The sequence below is a fragment of the Clarias gariepinus genome, chromosome 7 (assembly GCF_024256425.1).
Source record: "Clarias gariepinus isolate MV-2021 ecotype Netherlands chromosome 7, CGAR_prim_01v2, whole genome shotgun sequence".
NCBI lineage: Eukaryota > Metazoa > Chordata > Actinopteri > Siluriformes > Clariidae > Clarias > Clarias gariepinus.
This window is the reverse complement of record NC_071106.1, coordinates 25,429,670-25,442,048: the sequence shown is the minus strand read 5'-3', so window position 1 is coordinate 25,442,048 and position 12,379 is coordinate 25,429,670. Positions and strand designations below refer to the sequence as shown.

The window sequence follows — 12,379 nt, the reverse complement described above, 5'->3', positions numbered from 1 at the left end:
CTCGTTGAGAGTTCTTGGAGAGCGGATGACGCCAGCAGCGGTGGCGCAGCGCCTGCAAGGGCAGAAGCCCGAGCTGCTTTAAAGATGTTGTAGGTTGCAGTTGTGATGTTAGACTTCTTTATGGTTTTTGTCCCTTTGGGGTCAGTCCCTCCTACGGGTGATTGGTCCAATCGGATGTGGTTGCGGGGTTTAGCCACGCCTCACATGGTTCCTCCTTTTGTGCATACATTAGCACGGTGTTTCGGCAGTCACGTGGGCCCCATCCGGTTGGAGTTTTTAATACCTTTTATAAAGTAATTTTGCATGAGCTCGGTTCATGCTACCAATTTCCCGTGTTAACCAACATTCTTGGAATAAAGCCAGCTTTAGATTGACATCAAACATTACATATTTTACCCACTCACTCCTTCCTTTATCTAATAAAAGGGGTTTGTAAATTCTGATTACACCTTTAAAGTTATGCAGAATAATCAAACATATACACAGGAATGAAAGATACTGAGTAAATATATGTAAATACGTTTTGCCCTACTGGCACATTTTAAAGATGTTTAAAATAGTGTCCATACCGTATGCCTTTTGTTTATTGAAAGGCATGCTTTTCAGAGGTCAAGAGAGTGTCCAGGTGTGATAGGTTCTCCCCCCAGCTCGGGGTGAAGCTGTAAAACTGTCTGCTTTGTTTACCGAATCGCCAATTTACCCCGGTTTCGGGGTCTACTTCAAAGCATCTGGCCTTGTGGAGTTTCTTAGTTTTACAGCTGTCCCCCTTAAGATAGCGAACCGAATAAGGTTATCAGGATGACTCCCTGCATGCTTGGAGAGGGTGTCTGGACTGTAATCCCTGGATTGCTCCCTCTGTGGCAGCCCTGTTATTCGCTACACCAGGTTTAGCTAATAGCCATGTTTAGCTGATTGCCATGTCTTTAGCCTTAGTCCTGTCTTTTGTCTCTGGTCCTGTCTCGTGTCTCCCCATGTCTCTAGTCTCTCCGAGTCTCTCGTCTTGTTCCCGTTTTCAGCTCCATCCCTAGCGTGAGTCTGTGTTTCGTCCTTAAGCATGTGCCCCAACATAGTGCTTATATTTAGTGTAACGGGTATTAGAGTCTGTGTTTCGTCCTTAAGCATGTGTCTCAACATACTGCTTATATTTTATGTAACTGGTATTAGAGCCTATGTTTCATCTTTAAGCATGTGTTTCAACATAGTGCTTATTACAGTAGTTAATCAATTGAAATGGTTATTACCCTCGCGCTCACCGCCGTGTAAAAACGTCAGCGGCCAAAATAAATCAGTTGCATGATTTCTAAAGTCATTCGTAAAATGGCCGCCAGGTGGCGCAAAGTGACATTTTCTCTCGTTGCAGTAAATACAATAGTGGCTGTTATATAACGTATCTCTGTATCGGTTTATTGTTATTTAAGTTCTGGATTATTTTAGGTACTTTAAACACATTGTTGGGTTGCTCATGTTGGCTCATATGAGATGTAGTTTACAAATGAACACCTGGTTGGGTTATTTTGACCTAACAACTGGTTTATTCATTATTCTTTCCTTTCTCCAAATATCAGCCTGCAGAATGTTTGAAATATTACTGTTTATTGTGTCACAGGTGTAGTTTTAAGAGTTGTATAGGCAGGAATGTGTGTGTATACAGCTCAAAACCTCCATCAGTTATTAAAGATAGCGTCTATTTAGAAAACATGCCCAGCGATTTCGGAGCTTCAGGAAATCTCCCGGTGCTCTGCGTATAACACCGGGCTAACTTATGTTGGAAAGAATTTATAAACGGTTTCCAAATGTGCGCTGTTGTTTTTTACTTATAATATTTGTTGATTTACTTTAAATGAGGTTTGGGCTCAGGACTTCGATTCGGCATCGTGATTCTCCTCTTTAATTTACTACATAGTTTTAATCAGCGCTTAGCCGCATGCATAAAGTTTTCCAGAGCGCACTGGCAGAAGTAGACTAATGATTATGAACGCGTCGGGAAAACAGCAAGCAGACTGACTCTGACCATTTAAAAAAACGTTTGCGTTAATTCCGCGCTATAAAATACTCGGGGTTTGTTGGGCTACAGTGGATTTTACTACGCGCTGTGTATGCAACGCGCGTGCAACAACGCGGAAGTGCGGCATGCAAGCAGGGCAAATGGAACGCGCCCCAGGGACTTCAAAGGAGCGAGAGGTGGGAGGGGCCGGTCCGGCCATCCGCGGAGAGCAGGGTCAGCGCGAGCAGACGGATGGCCATTGCACTCACACCGCGTAGTAAAATCCACTGTAACCCAACAAATTCCAATCATCACCAGCCGTGCCTTAGTCCGTCATGTCATGTGGGCATTATAAGATTTGTATTGAAAACTTTTAACTAAAAAGCGGCAGCTGGCACGGCTAAAAATAGACGCAGGTTAATTTTTTTTATAGTCTAAATAAAAACTCTCCGATTTAATTTCCTATAGTCTAATCAGCGCTCAACCACACGCATAGTTTTCCCGAGCGCGAGGAATATTTTTGTGCTAAATAATGTTTATGCAGTATAATAATTCCTATTAATCCTGGGTTGTTCTTTTAGTGTCACTATAGTGCTTTACAATGCCAGACAACATTCAAATACAAATTATTCACCCTCCCCAGGTGTGAATCGGCTGTTTTTAATCAGTCTATACACAATAATATTCTTTGGTATTTATTTTATTTTTTTTAAACGGGTATGGGGGCTATCTTGGTTTATTAATCTCAGTGCCTGGTTTAGGTTTGGTATTCAGTGCGCATCTGTTATATTACAACTATCATAACACTCAAATACCTTTTATTGGGGGTTAAGTGACTGATGTGCTTAACATTTTTCACCTGAGCCTTTGTTTCACTGAAAACGACCGCGACACCCCCTCTCTCTCACAAACACACACAGAGCCGACCAAATCATTAGCACGTCCCTCCCCAAAACAGCACAGACATTTACTTTCTATCCATTTACTTACACCTGAACTGAGTTGTTTGAGTAACATGGGTCGAACCCGTTACAAATCATAACAGCATACTGCATTTCATTCTTATAATAACGCAAAAACACAAGCGGGGCTGAATGACCGACATCTGCTGACGCAGTAGAACGTCCTAACACTGTTTTAATTTTATGGTCATTTATTTCAGTTAATAAATCTACTATAAATTTAAAGAACACAAGAAATAAGATGACACAAATCCCTACACGCTTTTTTTTTCTAATTACAAATGATAAAATCAAAAGGCTTACTGTGTTAACATTTATTGTGCTTAAATTTGATCCTAATAAGATTTGATTTAATTTGAATTTTAGAACAGTGGCAGCTGGAACACCTAAAACAGATGCAGGATTATTTTTTTATAATCTAAATGAAAATTCTTTTTTAAACGTGGGCTATTGTTATTTACTTGCAATATTTGTTAATTTAATTTAAATGGGGTTTGGTCTCTGGAATGTTGAGCATCATGATCCTCTTCTTTCCTTTTCTTTGTAGAATCAGCGCTTAATCGCACGCATAAAGTTTTGTAAATTCGTTTAATGTTTAATAGTAAATAATGACCCCGGTTGCGCTGTACCTCCGCTGGGAAAATCTTATGAAATACAAGTTTAGGACAATTATGATGATCTGCCACGGCGTGCGCGTGTGATGGGTGTGCGCCCAAATCTACTATAACTACTCCCTCACTCCGTAGGCTCCCTGAATAGGCGGCAAAGGGCCGGAGCCGCCTATTCGTGCCGGCTGGCGATAATTAACGTTAATATGATCTCGGGCTTGCTCCGCATTATGAAAGCAAGGCGCGGACTTCTGTCTGAGGTCTGGGAGTACGTGATGTGCACATGCACAACCTTTATCCCTTTCTTTCCATTCTCCCTCCTTTAACACTTTCTTTCCCCATTTTACCTAAATAAATTAGCCTTTTCCCCGTAAGACCTCGCCTCGTGTCCCTGCTTTATGGTGCCGTCTGTGCAACATGGGTCGAACCCGTTTACAGATCATAACAGTCTACTGCATTTCATTCTTATAATAACGCACAAACACAAGTGGGGCTGAATGACCAACATCAGCTGACGGTGTAGAACGTCCTAACACTGTTTTAATTTTATGGTCATTTATTTTAGTTAATACAGATGTGGTCATTAAGACTGCGCGTGTTTTCCCGCGGGATGCCTCAATTTAGCGTGCGGCGCGCCGCGACTTGCCGTAAGCAACATTCGGGAATTTAATTAAATGTGTTGTGCTTCACTGAATATCCGCCAGATGGCGCATGGAAGGACTTTATTTAAACGCCGGACCAAGTACTGTACAACGAAGAATTGTGTATAATTACTTAGTCTAAAACAATATTGTTCCCAATGCTGAAGCAAACATGAATTTTATTTTGCTTTACAACAGATCTTTCATGATAAATGTGTGTATATGTGCTTCATATTTTTTTCATAATGATGAAATGAGATGCTCAAATTTGTGCTTTAAAATTCTTAATAAGTTTCTTATATATTTTTTGTAATGTTTTAACAGGGACAAAACAGTGAAAGACATGGCAATGTCTCGGTTTACATGGTGTTGAAATTAATTTAATTTCCTGATAGTAGGCTATCTGATAGTCTTAACTATGCGAATGTCCTGATTCGTGAATATGCCAACATATCTTATTTAAAACGTAAAAAATGTGTCGGCATCATCAGAAGACATGAATGAACTATATATATTATATTATTAAGTAAATATTATCTTATGACCACAAACTTTTTCGGGCTTTTTATAATAATCATCATATTTGCTGTTTGTGTCCAGCATTTAATAATTATTTCATACATTATTTAACCACGGCTGGAAATAATAGCTGGAATGTGATGTGATTGTAAATTCATGACTGAAATAAAGCAGTTTGTCTTTTGTAAAGTACTTTCACTTTACAAAAGGCAGCGTTTTTATCAAAAGGTTGATAAACGTGTGTTGTACAGTATATACACCGCGACAGCGCGCGCAGTTACTCACTTCTCACCTTTCATGTAGGTCTGCTCGGACTAATTCGTTTTAAACACCCCAAAACTGTGTGTGTATACAGCTCAAAACCTCCATCAGTTATTAACAATAGCATCTATTTAGAAAAAATGCCCCAGTGATTTCGGAGCTTCAGGAAATCTCCTGGTGCTCTGCGCATAACACCGGGCCAACTCATGTCGGAAAGAATTTATAAATGGTTTCTAAACGTGGGCTATTGTTTTTTTTTACTTATAGTATTTGTTAATTTAATTTAAATGAGGTTTGGGGTTAGGACTTTGATTCGGCATCGTGATTCTCCTCTTTAATTTACTCCATAGTTTTAATCAGCGCTCAGCCGCATGCATGGAGTTTTCCAGAGCGCACCGGCAGAAGTAGACTAATGAATATGAACGAGTCGGGAAAACAGCAAGCAGACTGACTCTGACCATTTAAAAAAACGTTTGCGTTCATTTTCTGACGCGCTCAAGTTCACCAAAAACAATACAGAACAGCGCAGCTTATTTGCTTTCAAACATTTATAAAATCACGTTTTTTCGTTATTGTGAGTGCGCTTAAATAAAAGTTGAGTCTTATAAAGGCATGTAGTCTTGTATAGTTTTATTATATAGTTTTTGCACATTAATCAGAGTCCTCGTCTGTTACATTTTTAAGGACAATAGTTTTTTTTTCAGCCTGTCACGGCGTGCGCCCAAATCAATATCGCTCCTCGCTCACTAGTTAGGCGGCCTCTCCTTCAGATATGCGAAGCAGCGGGGCTGCGGAATTAGGCACGAATGGTGAAGAAGAGCTCTCCTTGATAAAGATCACGGGCTTACAATCCGCGCTATAAAATACTCGGGGTTTGTTGGTTTACAGTGGATTTTACTACGCGGTGTAAGTGAGACGCGCGCACACAACGCGGAAGTGCGGCATGCAAATGGAACGCGCCCCAGGGAGAGCCAGCGCGAGCGGACGGAGGCAGGAGCTGCTGTCCGCGGATGGCCGTCGTACTCGTATTTTATAGCGCAGGGTGAAAACCCCGTATCATTGGCATGGATGAGCTATGTCCAGCTCTGTACCAGCATGTCATGTGGGCATTATAAGACTAAACAGTGGCAGCTGGCACGCCTAAAAATAGACGCAGGTTAATTTTTTATAGTCTAAATTAAAATCCTCCTCTTTAGTGCCTCCTATTCCTATTAATCCTATTGTTCTTTTAGTGTCACTGCATGTGCTTACAATGCCAGCCAACATTCAAATGCAAATTATTCACTCTCCCCAAGTGTGAATCAGCTGTTCTTACCTATACATATTAACCTATACATTCTCACCTAAAGTGTTTAGGTAAAATTCCACCTATACAAGTGTGACAAATATGCAAAGAAAAAAAATAGGAAGGGGCAAATACTTTTTCATGGCACTTCACATGTAGTCAGATTGTTCCACTGGGCTGAAACTGTAGCAGGTGGAGTTATAGCACTTTTCAAATCACACTAACTATACACTGATATGAATAACTTTGAATGATGAATGCTACGTTAATATGATCTCGGGCTTGCTCCACATTATAAAAGCAAAGCGCGGAGTTTAGTCCGAGATCAGGGAAGTATGTGATGTGGTGGAAAATAGGCAGTGGCGGTTCTACACTGAATTGCTCCGCGGGCGAGACTCCCTCCCGCCCCACCCCCGTCAGCGCCACTTCTAACCAACCAAACCCCCTGTCTGAAGTCTGCTCGGTCTTGTTAATTTGTTTTAAAACCCCCAATTCTGTGAATTCCCCCAGCAGCGAAACCGGTTTGATGACTTCACACCTGTTGTAAAGGTGAGATGGGGGATTACAGTAACTGTGGGTGTGCTTCACCTCGGAGCGCGCTGTCGCGTTGTATTCAATGAATAGACTAAAACTAAATCATGTTTGCTTCAGCATTGAAAACAACATTGTAATAGATTAACTTTATTAAAGATTATACACTTTTGTATTCTTTGTCCACACACGTGGGCAATTTTTAGATATTGATCCTTTCTCGATGCAGCGAATTTTCTGAGCACATTAATAATAATTTCCATGAATGAAAAGGAGGAAGAAGAAAAGGTTACGCGAAAATAAGAAAAAGCTTTAGAGGTAAATGCTGTGAAATGCTTCAAATGAACAGATTCTGCCTATAACAGGTCAGGGACAGTGAGGGTGGATCCAGCAGCGCACCACATCCCACATCATAATACATGCTGATGATGACCAACACGTCTCCCCTGATCTACCAGAGCCAAGTAAAAAGAATGGCAATCAAACAGAATAAAATTAGTAGCAGCACTAACTTGTGCTAGTTATTATGATGGTGGTCAATATTAATTGAAATAATGTTTCTCAGCATTAATTCGTGTTAATATCGACTACCATAATAATTAAAGAATAAAATAAAAAATATTGTCTTTATAGATTTATATGTTGTTTGTCTTGATGTTCTTTTTTTTTTTTGTTTCTTTGACCCAATATATGTTCAGTGATACTTCAAATAACATGTTTAAATAGCATTGATTTCTGTATTGTGTTATATTTTTATACTACTGTAGTAACTGGTGTTAAAAATGTATCTCTACATTAATGAGCCAATGTATTATGGTGTGGGCTGCTGTGGGCCAGGAAGTCCAGGGACACTTTTTGGTCCCAGTCCGCCCCTGTAATAACGAATGGAGAAAGCGCAGTCAAAGCCCAGGGATTCTGTGTTCCGCGGGGGCCAGTCGTGAATACCTGACACTCAGTGACAGCCAATAAAATTGAAGCATTTTTGCCGCTTTCCACGTGGTGTGGCGTTGCTTAAATAATATCCGTATAATATCCGTATATCCTATAAAATCGTCCAGACCCTGGTTCGAATCCCGCTCTGGGTGAAAATGTAATAAATGTGAATCCTTTGTTTTACATTTTTTGCTTATGATAATCATTAAATTACAGCAACTGTGAGGTGAGTGCTAATGTGTTTCATAGCTTAAGCAAAAAAAAAATTCTCAATTGCAAACATGCATTTAGTACTGAAGCATAAGTTGATAATGTAATAGCTATATCTATGGCATTTTAGCGAATAGCACCAGCATATTGAGCACTGGCTGGGAATCCGGGTCTCCCGCATGGCGGGCGAATCACCTACCACTGAGCCACCAGGATCCGTCTGCATTTAAAGCGCATAAATACTGTTATAGTCATACATCTTTGTAGTCCTTTTGCACACGCGCGGGTGCGTTACAAGAATAATAATAATACATTCGGAGAACTACTACTAATAATAATAATAATTCTGAATGAAAATGATGAATAAATACATAACAGGTTGAGCTTGACACGTTTATGAGCTCTGTCGCTTGCTGTCAATGGGCGCCTAAGAGACATAACATTTTTCGGCTTCAGTAGACACACAATACTTTAGACTGAAACACGACTGCCCCCTACAGGTATTGAAGGGCATTTTCACAGCTTGCCGCGCGCACTCGCGGCAAGTCGTGGGATCCCTTTTCCGAAAACGTGCGTTTTTAAAGGCCAGATCTGTAAATCTACTATAAATTTAAAGAACACAAGATATAAGACGACACAAAACCCCACACGCGTCTTTTCTAATTACACGTGATAAAATCTAAAGGCTCGCTGTGTTAACATTTATTTTGTTTCAATTTGATCCTAATAAGATTTAATTTAATTTGAATTCTACATTTGTACTGTCATTTTAGTTCTGTGATTATAAATTTGTTTAACTACAATGTTTTACTTGATTTTATCCGCTACTACGTGCAGTTCTAAAACTCCGTGTCTCATTAATCCAGCAGAGAATGAACTAAGGCATGAGGCGTCAGTCTGTAGTTATATAGCGCCACTCAGCGGTAAAAGCCAGCAAACGCACAAAGCCAAACGGTACCGCCGAGTGCGGCGACGGTAGAACCTACATTCCGATTGAGTAACCCCTGTATGTGTATTAGAGTCTGTGTCTTGTCAGTTAAGCATATATTTCAATATAATGCTTATGTCTTGTGTCTTGTCCTCTAGCCTGGGTATTGGTCAGTTATGGGTTGTATAATTTAAGTGTTTGTTTCTTTGTTTGTTTTGTTTCTTTGGGAGTCCTGTTTTGATTATATCCTGAATAAAGACTCTTTTGTTTAAACCGCCCCTCTGCCTGCCCTTTTCTGCCCACGGCAATAACAACAGCCTATACCACTCAATCATGACAATAATGTTAATGACTGAGCAGAATTTTTAATATATAATCCTGTTAGTCACAATCCTTGCCCCTTGACTTTTTTATATGTTTTAAATTTGTCTAGAGGACTGGCTACACTGATTCTAATCTCTGCTTACTTCAAAATTGTCAGTAACATGTCACACGTTAATTGATTTGTGTGTTAATGTGTTCTTGAGGACAAAGCACCATCTAATAGTGGTACTCTGCAAATGAATAAATGAGGACTTGATGGGCGTTTTTACTGTTAAATCTAGACACCCCTTTGGGAAAAGGAAAAGGAGGGGCACATGGTAAGTGTCTGATAAGCCCACATTCAGCTGAGAGAGGCTGTTTTAAGTGGCTTCCAGTCAGCCATACATGAGAAACAGAAATGCAATAAATGCAAAATAACTAGATACATTGCTTAAAAGTGCAACAAACAAAAAAAAATTAAAAATGTTTTATTTTTTGTTTTATTGTTCTAAATAAAATTGTGTCATGAGTGTCAACCACAAACTCGTCAATGTAAAAAAAAAGTTGGAGAAAATACTTTAAAACACCACAAAATTTATTTGGTCTACATTAACATGGGCAATCAGGAGCAACTAGATAAATTATTCATCTGCTCAGGAAGTATTACAGATGAGGCATTCTGTGTTCTTTCTGTTGTAAACATCTATACGTCTATACACCACCATTTATGTGAGGATAATTTTATTGTATTTATACATGCAAGTGTGTGACATGACAGCGCACTGGTGCACAAAGCAAGGTTCATAAACACATGGATGAGCGAGTTTGATTGGCCTGAGTCCTGACCTCAACCTGATAGAACACCCTTGGGATGAATTTGAGCCCAGGCTACAAGCGAGGCTGACCTCACAAATACGTTTCTGAAAGAATGGTAAAATATTCCCATAAACACACTTCTAAACCTTGTTGAAGCCTTCCCAGAAGAGTGCATGGGGGGCGGCAACATCATATTAAACTTATTGGGATATTAAACATATTAAGAAATAGATGTTACCGAAGTTCATACAGATGTTACTCACGCGGTATTTTGGTTTTACCGCCACGCCTGACGGCTGGCTTTTACAGCTGAGTGGCGCTATATACTGTAACTACAGACTGACGCCTCGGGTCAGTTTATTCTCTCAAGGATTAATGAGCCGCAGCTCCTTTAGAGCTGCACGTAGTAGCGAATAAAAGTGAAACATTGTATTTACATGAATTTATAATTACAGTGCTAAAATTACAGTATAAATGTAGAATTCAAAGTAAATTAATTCTTATGATCGAATTTAAGCAAAGTAAATGTTAACACAGTGAGCCTTTAGATTTTATCTTGTTTAATTAGAAAATCTACGCATATAGGTTTTTTTGTCATCTTATATTTTGTGTTCTTTAATTTTGTAGTAGATTTATTAACTATAATAAACTAAACTAAATGACCATAAAAATTCTAACATTGTCAGGACGTGCTTCTGCGTCAGCATATGTTGATGTGTTTTTGCATTATTATAAGAATTAAATGCAATAAGCTGTTATAATTATCATAATGTTCTTTAATAAACAATGAAAACGTTTTAGCAAATTACAATTTTACATCCCAGCACCCCCGTTGCACTGTACCACTGCCGGCAAAACCATATAAAATACAAGTGAAACGTTAAACTAATTTACAATTACAGTACTAAAATTACAGTGCAAATTTAGAATTTAAATTATATATAGGCATTTCTTAGTTCCATCGAATTTAATCAAAGTAAAGCCTTTAGATTTTATCGTGTGTAACACTTGCGTAGCCAGAAAACTCTGGGTGGGCATCAGAAAAAGTGGGTGAGCCACAGGTGCTGTCAGATTAATGGAAAAAAATATATAATAAAACTATATAAGATACATAGCCTTTATAAAACTTTACTTTATTTGAATGCATGCACAATGAAAAAAAAAACGTTATGATTTTGTAAAATAATGAAAGCAAACAGGGAAACAGCACTATTTTCTGTTACTGTTTCGGTAAACTTGAGCGCGTCAGAAAATGAACCGAAACTCCACATCCATGAATCATTAAAATGGCCAGAGTTTTCTTTCTCTTTTTCCCCGATGCATTCATAATCATTAGTCTACTTTTGCCAGTGTGGTGTTTCTTAGCCCCACCCCCCGTTAAAACAGCGTATTCAGAGAAAGGCTCGCCCGCGAGAGGTTGTGCGCGCGGGGTCCACTACACAGCAAATGTGTTAGTATATTTTTTGACTGAAATAAAGCAGCACACATCGGTGTGTGTTTTGCACAGCTGGACACACAGTGGGTGTGCACACAAAGATTATTACGTAGTTTTTCGGACCACTGAGCTTCTGATTACAAAATTGACATTTTTACAGATTTTAATCATTGGAATTGAAAATATAAAAAATTTCCTTATTTTAAGGACATATATTATATTATATTATATTATATTATATTATATTATATTATTATTATACATGCCCTGTAATGTTTTTAATTGCTCAATACACAACCCATGATTTTATAATTCTATTTTACAAATGGAAAATACAAATGGATTAATTTTATTTGGTTTATTTATTTAAAAAAAAATCTAAAATTAAAAATTGTAGAGTTATTAAAAACAGTGTAGATTGATTAATAACAATACAACACAAGTTATGATAAGAAAAATCTCAATGTCAATTTTAGAATGTAGAATTCAGAAGATTTTAAATTTACACAAATTTAAGATGAGGTCTAAAGCAAGATCCATGATCCCCCAATTTGCTGAAACCATGCAAAGTGGGGAGGGGTGCATTTTAGTTTCTCCGTGTTTAAAGGTGAGAACAGCTGATTTACACCTGGGGAGGGTGTATTATTTGCATTTGAATGTGTCTGACATTGCAAAGCACACACCGTAACACTGAAAGAACAACAACCTAAAGTAAAAAGGAACAAGAGGCCCTGATTATACTGCATAAATATTATTTAGTAAAACAAAATTCTCCCGCTTTCGAAAACTTTATGCATGCGGTTGAGCGCTGATTAGACTATGTAAGAAATTAAAGAGGAGAATTATAATGCCGGATCAAACTTATTATTGATGATATTCAAAAATTTTATTAATTAAATGTGTGCTAAAAAAAACTGTTGTCACCAAAAATATAACAGATGAGGATTCCTGTCCATTAATCTG

The 12,379-nt window shown here is 38.5% G+C and overlaps 1 protein-coding gene across 4 annotated transcripts in view; it reads left to right on the top strand.

Moving 5' to 3' along the window:
* rasgrf1 (Ras protein specific guanine nucleotide releasing factor 1) overlaps positions 1-12,379 on the top strand; it is a 560,812-nt gene that overhangs the window by 31,407 nt on the left and 517,026 nt on the right. The gene's annotated exons all lie outside the window — the stretch shown is intronic.